Source organism: Papaver somniferum, chromosome 3, assembly GCF_003573695.1.
Source record: "Papaver somniferum cultivar HN1 chromosome 3, ASM357369v1, whole genome shotgun sequence".
Lineage (NCBI taxonomy): Eukaryota > Viridiplantae > Streptophyta > Magnoliopsida > Ranunculales > Papaveraceae > Papaver > Papaver somniferum.
Window position 1 is genome coordinate 207,505,762 of NC_039360.1, and position 8,567 is coordinate 207,514,328.

The 8,567-nt window shown below is 36.7% G+C and overlaps 1 long non-coding RNA gene across 1 annotated transcript; it reads left to right on the forward strand.

The window, feature by feature from the left end:
• Positions 1-10: 10 nt before the first annotated feature.
• LOC113358528 lies at positions 11-2,417 on the forward strand. Its single transcript, XR_003364648.1, has 3 exons — positions 11-105; positions 471-941; positions 1,861-2,417. It is a non-coding gene; the product is annotated as an uncharacterized LOC113358528 (long non-coding RNA).
• Positions 2,418-8,567: the final 6,150 nt, after the last annotated feature.

Below are 8,567 nucleotides of genomic sequence, written 5' to 3' on the forward strand. Positions count from 1 at the left end.
TTTTTTAATGGTTGTGCTTATTAGAAGAACCCAAATTCAGTTTGTGGAAATTTTGTGAAGGCGAGAACATCATTCTTCCATTCCAGGCCAAACACCAAAAGGAAGGTATGTTTATGCAAAATTGACGTCTATAATATTCTTGGTTTTACCTAAATACCATCCACACATTTCCTAAATACCACCCACAATTAAAAGAAAATAGTTTTCTACTCAAATTAAAGTGGGTAATAGAACCTTGCGTTCTTCCCTAACTATTACCCTTATATAATGAACTATAACCACCATCTAGCCTAGGCCGCCACCATCATCGTCAATTTACTGTCCATATAACATAACGATGTATGATATGAAGATCTTAATAATCTATCTATTATTAAGATTGAAGTTTAATTATTTTTATATTGATCTCAATTTTAATATTTGGATTAAAGTTAGGTACCACAGACATTAAGTTGACCCTTTTTCTGTAGGTTTCGGCCATGAATCTCTGGAAAGATTTCATATCGATGGGATCCAAGTATTGAATCATCACTACTTTGATGCCATACGCTGATTTGTATAGGTACAGCCGTCCGGACTCCAGATCATATATACTACTTTGAAGGGTACTAGCTGGCAACGATCTTATAACTGGATCATTCTTAAAAACATTGGATTATAGAACTTACGCCGACCTCGATCTTATATTATGTTGATCGAATAGGTTTTGAGTTTTTGACAGACTAATCATAGTCACGATCACAAGTTTTCCAGAAAATCTGCTTGATTCCAATGTACAAGGGGATTTACCAATTATATATAACATGAAAATTTTGTAATAAGATCCATGGATACGATCTTTCAGCCAACAAGAGAAAAAAAAAGGACGAAAACCCATGGATATGGTATATACAGTATTATGAAGAGGACTGCGATGGTGGTGACGGTAGCTGTAGAAAAAGGTGAGTCTTCGTTACCCACTTTAGATTGGGTCTATATCTATTATGTTTCTAAACTGTGGGTGGTATTTAGTAAGAGTGTGGGTGGCATTTAGGTAAAACCATAATCTTTGAGCGTGTGATTCCGATTCGTCTTCCTTCTTATTAGGAACAAATAAGGATGAGGCATCGCCGTGCTAATCTTAATTGGTTTAATTGGTTGTGGATCAAACTATCTTTTGGTTTATACTTTGGTTCGATTGAGTTGCAATCATAAACAGTTCCACTGAGTTGCAATCATAAACAATTGATAAACAATTGAGTTGGAGAAACTCTATTAGGCTTTCGACCCCGAAAAGATTTTCGACTTAGAGTCCATGCTGATTGCGGCTCTTATGAATTCTTTTTTCAAGTTCCCTTGCGATGTTTGTGTTTTTTTTTTTGTACAAAAACACGCCCATGATCTCTTCTCCTTCTCCTTCAGTTTTCCTTCGACTATAAAGGTCCCATCATGTTAAGTGTGATCTTGTTTAAGGGTAAGCTGAAGTTATTGGAAGAGGACATGATGAGTATTCTACAATGGCTCAAGCTTTGACAAAAGAGATGGTTTAAATACATGACTTAATTTGTTAAGTTATGCTTGAGTAACATACTAACATGGTGTGATTTTTTGAGTGTTTTTTTTGTTTTGTTAGTCGAAGCACTAATTATTCATGGCTATTGTTTCTGCATGGCCGAGAACAATTGGAGGAGCACATTTTCAGATTAGCACATAAATATAAACTTATATTGAGTTCAAAAATCGCCAGAAGAAGCCAAATATACTTCATTGATTTTTGATGCTGGATGAATTGAAGTTTGAAGTTATATGATTCCAAGCCTTCAATTTAGTAGTTTTCATCGAAATTTCAATGAAGATGATACTTGTGTATTTATTATGTAGGTGTAAATAATCCACAGATCCAGGTGGAGCAATCCTAGGTAGTGGGGCATCGATAGCAGATGAAGTGTGAAGCACCAAATCTATCTACCTGGCCTTGGCACGAGAAAAGAAACACCAAGGGAACCCGTGAAGACAATACGTGTAAATGTCGGAGGTGACGGAAGAGATAGCCATCGAGTACAGGAGCAATAAATGCACTGACGAAGTAGTTGAGAAGATAAGGAGAATCTGGTCAAAGTAAGACTCGGCTAAGAATATCAAGGGCGACATCGTCTATACTCACTAAGTGACCGATATCGGAAGAATGGATGTCGAGAGAAGATATCACTAGGCGTAGCCCTACATCTCGTAAAAGATATCTCCTACTACCCGAGAAGGACATCAAGGAATATACGCCACGACGCACATTGTAACTTGGATGTATCATCACTTGTAACTATAAATAGAGAGCCATGTAGAGAGCTAGAAACCAAGTAATCAGTGAGGGTGGAGAGAATATCAAGAACTTGAGAGAGTGAATAGAGTGCTTGTTAGTGAGATACATACTTTGTAACCTTGAATCGAGTAATAAGATCATCCTTTTACCCCTGTGGACGTAGGTAATCATATCGAACCACGTATATCTTGTTTTCTTGTGCATCTCTTGCTTGTTTACTTCATTAGGTGTGTGATTGTGATTCTTTGGATGTAGTTGTAGGATTTTCCACATCTACATTCTGGCGCCGACTAAGGGGACCGTGTATCATCTTTTGATACCTTGCATCACAACCATTAAAGAGAGATTCAAAAGATCCTAAAACATCTTTTGATGTTAGTTGATGCTAAGTGAAAGACTCTTATGGTTGAGGCATATGAGTTGATAGATGAGTCTTTTAAAGAAATTTTTCCTTCAAACTCGGATCTGTCATATTCGTTTTTATCTAATCTTTGTTGAGTTTGCAGAGTCCTCATTTAGAGTCGAAAAATCCTGTCAACAGTCTGAACCATTTTGCTCTTGTTATACAAGATTCTTGTCACCTATTAAACAAAAATATTCTTATCTTACGATTTCGAGTCAAAGAAACTTGTGATTTGTTTTGTTTTTGAAAACATTTTCTTTACGTCAAAATCCTTGAAGTAGTTATGATTAAAATCTCAGGTTTGAGTTATGGTCGATCGTGTTTTCTTTTATGACTGAGACGAGTTGTTAGAAAGATTCAAAGCTCCCAAAAGGATCATCTTTGATGCTTGGTAGAAGCTAGAATGAACTTCATCTCACTGGTCATATCTCATTGTGGGTTAATTAAACACAAAAGTAGCAGCGGCAAAACCAACTCAAAATCATTGAGTTAGGGTATTACAAAGATGTGGCTAGAAAGGTACGGTGAGAAATTCGATGACAGTCTCATCCTAATCCTATAACAAGAGCCTTACAATATCATCAGAAAGCCAAAAGGTCGAGCAACCTTGTTTTGGAAACTTGTGCAGATGAGACACCGACAAAACGATTGACGGAAGTCATCACTACAAACCCTAGCCAAGAAAGAAATTTTCCGACCAAACGTACGGATGATTAATGATTTCTGGCACAAAGAATGTTAACACAAATAATGATTAATGCATGGGAAAAGTACCGAAAGCGATGTAGCAAAACAACATTTAAAAAAAAAATCGTCTTATTAGTCAAAACCACCTCTTTTGCTGAGTTCAGCATGTTGAAGTAAAAAGGAATCGTACTTGGTTGAACTTTGTCCTTTGCTGAAATTCAGAACTGCTGTACTTCATCCTTAACCTTTTCGAAAACAGTCCAAGGCGTTGTCTATTTTTCTGACGTAGGTAGGGAAGGGCGAGCCGAAGAGTATCAATCATACCCGAGCCGATGGCAAGTACTTCAGGGACAGGCAGGATCCTGAGGAATCAAAATGTAGCAGGAACTAGCGCGCAGGAAGGAGTAACGGACTCTCGACAACAAAACAGTCGACAACACCAGCAGGAAGAATCCCGGGCACCGGGTGCAGGCATGGAAACTGTCAATGAGGAAGTCGATCTAGGCCGAGACGATGATCTTTCCCCGAGAGGACTAAGGATCAACCCGAGCCAAATGAGACCAGGGGACATGATAGACGGAATGACTGCATCAGACACAGAGGACGACGAGGAAGCGCAAATGATGCGAGAGGACTATAGACGAGCAAGGAAACGTGCGGAATATCGATTTTCCTTGGAACAAGAAGGCGAGAGGCTTAGACAAGTGCATCTAGAATTGGGCAACACCACTAGAGACATCCCACCAGTTGCAACCGCTCCCCCCGTAGCTCCTCCTGTGGCACCACCGGTTCCACCACCCAGCATGATAGGGAACCATGTAAATGGTCATTCCAGTCACGAAAGACAAATATCAAATGTATATAATGTAAAGTCTATATAGCTATACGACTTAGTCTCAATAGATGATAAAATAAAATAGACTTCTGAGTGATAGATGAGTTCAAGTCTCCACATACCTTTTGTTGATGAAGTTCCTCCAAGCTCCCCTTAGTAGATATTCGTCTTCAATCGATGAACGCCATGAAGTTTAAAGCTCAACTACACATTTTATCCTAAACCGAGACATAGCTATAAGTAGACTAGAAATCAAGACTTATAGTTTTGACAACTAAATTTGACAAACAAGCTTGAGATAGCAACGCTTGCGAGTTTGTCCGAGCAGTACTCTAACAATCTCCCCCTTTGTCAATTTTAGTGACAAAAATATCAATGCATATGGATTACAAAATAAATAAACTTTGTAGCTTCTCATCCAAATGCTTGATTTCCTTGGTTCTTCAACATTCCTTGAATTCTTCGTCACTCCAAGTACTCCAGTGATTCTGAACGTGTTCAACTCAGCATCATAGTTGTTGAAGATCCGTATCCATAATAATAAGAAAACAAATGTTCTCAATTATTGTTATACAGTGTCATAGTATTATTACACAGCATCAAAGTTCAATCGTATCACAACTTTGAAAATAATACTACGGTGATATGCATCACTCCCCTTTAGTCAGTACTTCATCTCACAATGAAAACTACTTCCCCTTACATAATGATCCGTAAACCATATGTATGTAGTGTGAACTACAACATAATCCTCCCCCTTTTTGTCAATATAAATTGGCAAAGGTATGAAAATTAGCGGGATCATAATGAAATTCTCAAAGAGATTATTCATGACCAAAAGAGAACATATCAACTTTGTTTCGATGATTTCACATAGTCGAAACTTGGTGTATTCATCAAGGAATTTATAAATATACAAGAAAATTCCTACAATATTCCACAGCCGCACTCCCCACAAAGATTTGGTAATTACACACAAGTTCAATTAAGAACTCTCCCCCATAAAATGCCATTCCCGAAATAACAACAAGAGCGACCTTACTTTTACAAGAAAAGAAGGATTTCTTTGGACATTAACAAATCACATGAAACATGAATTTGTATCCAGTAAACTCAATTAAATTAACCAAAAAGTAACCTTAATGATGAATTTAATCAGAAATACTCAACATAAGAAAACTTACGGAGCCATACAGTACTTTCACATAGAAGTGGATCAGGGAAAGATAAAAACTGTGGAATACTCAAATATTCATTATATCTTTTATCAATATTTGCATAGTGACATAATAGACTTAACTTTTGGCATATATGGGACAATCATAGTTCACGGACGTAAACACACATATCCCATAACATTTTTGCAATATATAAAACCAATAAATATTGTTAGAGCACTGCTCGGTCGAACTCGCAAGCGTTGCTATCTCAAGCTTGTTTGTCAAGTTTAGTTGCCAAAACTATAAGTCTTGATTTCTAGTCTATTTATAGCTAAGTCTCGGACTAGGATAGTAAGTGTAGTTGAGCTCTAGACTCCACGACGTTCATCATGCAAAGACGAAGAACTACTCAAGGAACTGGTGGAACTTCATCGACAAAAAGGTATGTGGAGACTTGAACTTATCTATTACTCAAAAGTCTATCTATTTTATCTCCTATCTTGAGACAAAAGTCGTATTTCTATATATACTTCGATTATACACGTTTGCTATTTCGAGCCGAGTTTATCTCGCTTATCTATTTCTCGAAATATGTGTTGGTAAGCTTTCGCTTTGGCCAAGTTCATCTTTACTCGTGACAAAAGTCATGTTGATTATTTCAATAACTTGAAAATCGCTTTGATGAAAAATAGTTTATAAATAAGAACTATATAACATCCTCTAAGAAAGTTTTAATGATTGAAATGAGAGTTTAGAACATGTAACCATCTTTGGATATAAGCATAGTGCGTTTTCACATTTGTGTAAAAGTAAAAACCGGGAACCCAAAGTATGTGTACCCGTATGCGTACTGGCGGAAAGTTCACGTCCGTGAATTTCTGCTGTAGTTTGGAAGTGAAAACAAACTCAATCCAGTTACTTAAGTACGCGTACATGTTCGCATACTTAGGTAGGTTACTTTCTAAAATCGGTTTGTTCATGAACTAAAATATTTATACATATTAAGGAATGCAATCTTTGCAAACTGTGGCTATAATGTTCATGAATCGATTCGAGTGAATCAAAACCGATTTTCCTTCAATTGTGTCTTGTATACTTCTATGAGATCTAAGCAATTGAACAACTCTCTAACTAGTTCATTTGAGTCATTTGAACTAGTTATGGTGAAGATGAATAAGATTGATAAGAAAGTGCTCATATGGATAACCATTGTTTAACTATTGTTGAACCAACTAGGTGTACACGTTTAGGTATAGTTACTCAAACCTAAATGAAGTTACATTTCATTTGTGTATAGCAAGCTAAGTTTGATTTAACGGTTGAAAGATGTTAGCTTAAATCTAATCAGGTTTTCATGTAACGATGAATATTGAATGCTTTGTTACCAAGGTAAATTAGATTGCAAACCCTGATTTGGAGACTATATAAAGGAGAACTCTAACAACTGGGAAACCTAATCCCCACACCTCCTGTGTGATACAAGTTGTGTAAGCTAGAGTCGATTCTCCTTTAACCTTAGGTTTCTCTCGAGACCCTGTAGGTTAACGACTTGAAGACTTCATTGGGATTGTGAAGCTAGACCCAACTATTTTCTCTGTAGTTGCGTGATCTGATCTTGCTGTTTCTATCGTGATTGAGTACAATCGTAAGATTGGATTGAGATTTATATCTCTGATAGGCAAGATAGAAAAGTAGTCACAAACACCTTCGTTTCATCGTTTGTGATTCCACAATATCTTGTTTCGCTAGTCGATTAAGATTATTGTGAGGTAATTGATATTTCTAGGCTGTTCTTCGGGAATATAAGTCCGGTATATCAATTGGTTCTTGTTCACCTTGATTTATCAAAAGACGGAACAAAACTTGTAGGTATTTCTGTGGGAGACAAATTTATCTATTCCTGTAGACTTTTCTGTGTGAGACAGATTTGTTTATTAAAGTCTTCGACTTTGGGTCGTAGCAACTCTTAGTTGTGGGTGATATCAATTAAGGGAATCAAGTGCGTAGTATCCTGCTGGGATCAGAGACGTAAGGAGATCAACTGTACCTTGCATTAGTGTGAGATTGATTGAGGTTCAACTACAGTCCAGACCGAAGTTAGTTTGTAGTAGGCTAGTGTCTGTAGCGGCTTAATACAATGTGTGTTCAATCCGGACTAGGTCCCAGGGTTTTTATGCATTTGCGGTTTCCTCGTTAACAAAACTTCTGGTGTCTGTGTTATTTCTTTTCCGCATTATATTTTGTTATATAATTGAAATATCACAGGTTGTGTGTTGAATCAATCAATTGGTAAATCCAACCTTTGGTTGTAGATTGAAATTGATCCTTGAACATTGGTCTTTGGTAGCGTTCAAGTTATCTCTCTTAGATTCAATCGGGCTCGCAAATTATTGTTTGTTTGATTGTGGATTGAATTAAGAGATTGAGATATAACTCTTTGATATACTTTTCTTAAGATTGAGTCTGACTGTCTAGTTGATTCTCTTGGAAGTATATTGGAGTTAGTCCATACAGATTGCTAAGCGAAATACTGGGTGTGGTTGTTAGACCCCTGCTTTTTCAATTGGTATCAAAGCGGTCAAACACTATAGACCTAATAAGTTTGTGTTTGACTGATCCTTAAAGTTTTCCCTTATGGGAAATTTCTTTGGGAAACTTTCTCTCGACATCTGTAACGCACGCCAGAACTCCTTAAAGATTGTTCAGAGTTTATTATGGACCAGGCCTCTGGTTTCTCATGATAATCTCATTCCATCTAAGACTTTGGAAAAGTTAGATGATGAGAAACAATCTAAAGGAAAAATTAAAAAGAAAGGAAGATTGAAAAAAACGTTTTTTACGCTCAAAGATATGGAATCTCACTAGATTAACTCTTAATCTTTTTGAGGAATACTATCGGGATGGATCAATTGACAAAGATCTATTTAGAGCATTTGAAAACGTTTTTAGATTCTTAGAAAAACTTAACTCGGTTAAGAATAAGAATCGATCCGATAAAAGTTTGGTACATAACAAATCATGCAATCATGATGTACAAACTAAACTCTTTGTCAACACAAGTAAGTCCAATAAAACGGGTTCTCGTATTGTTGACACAGGTTTAAGACATCGGAAGAATCTCCTTTCTGGTCATATAAAAAGAAAGTTAGAAAACTCTGTGAACCCTTATTATCATCATTACTATGA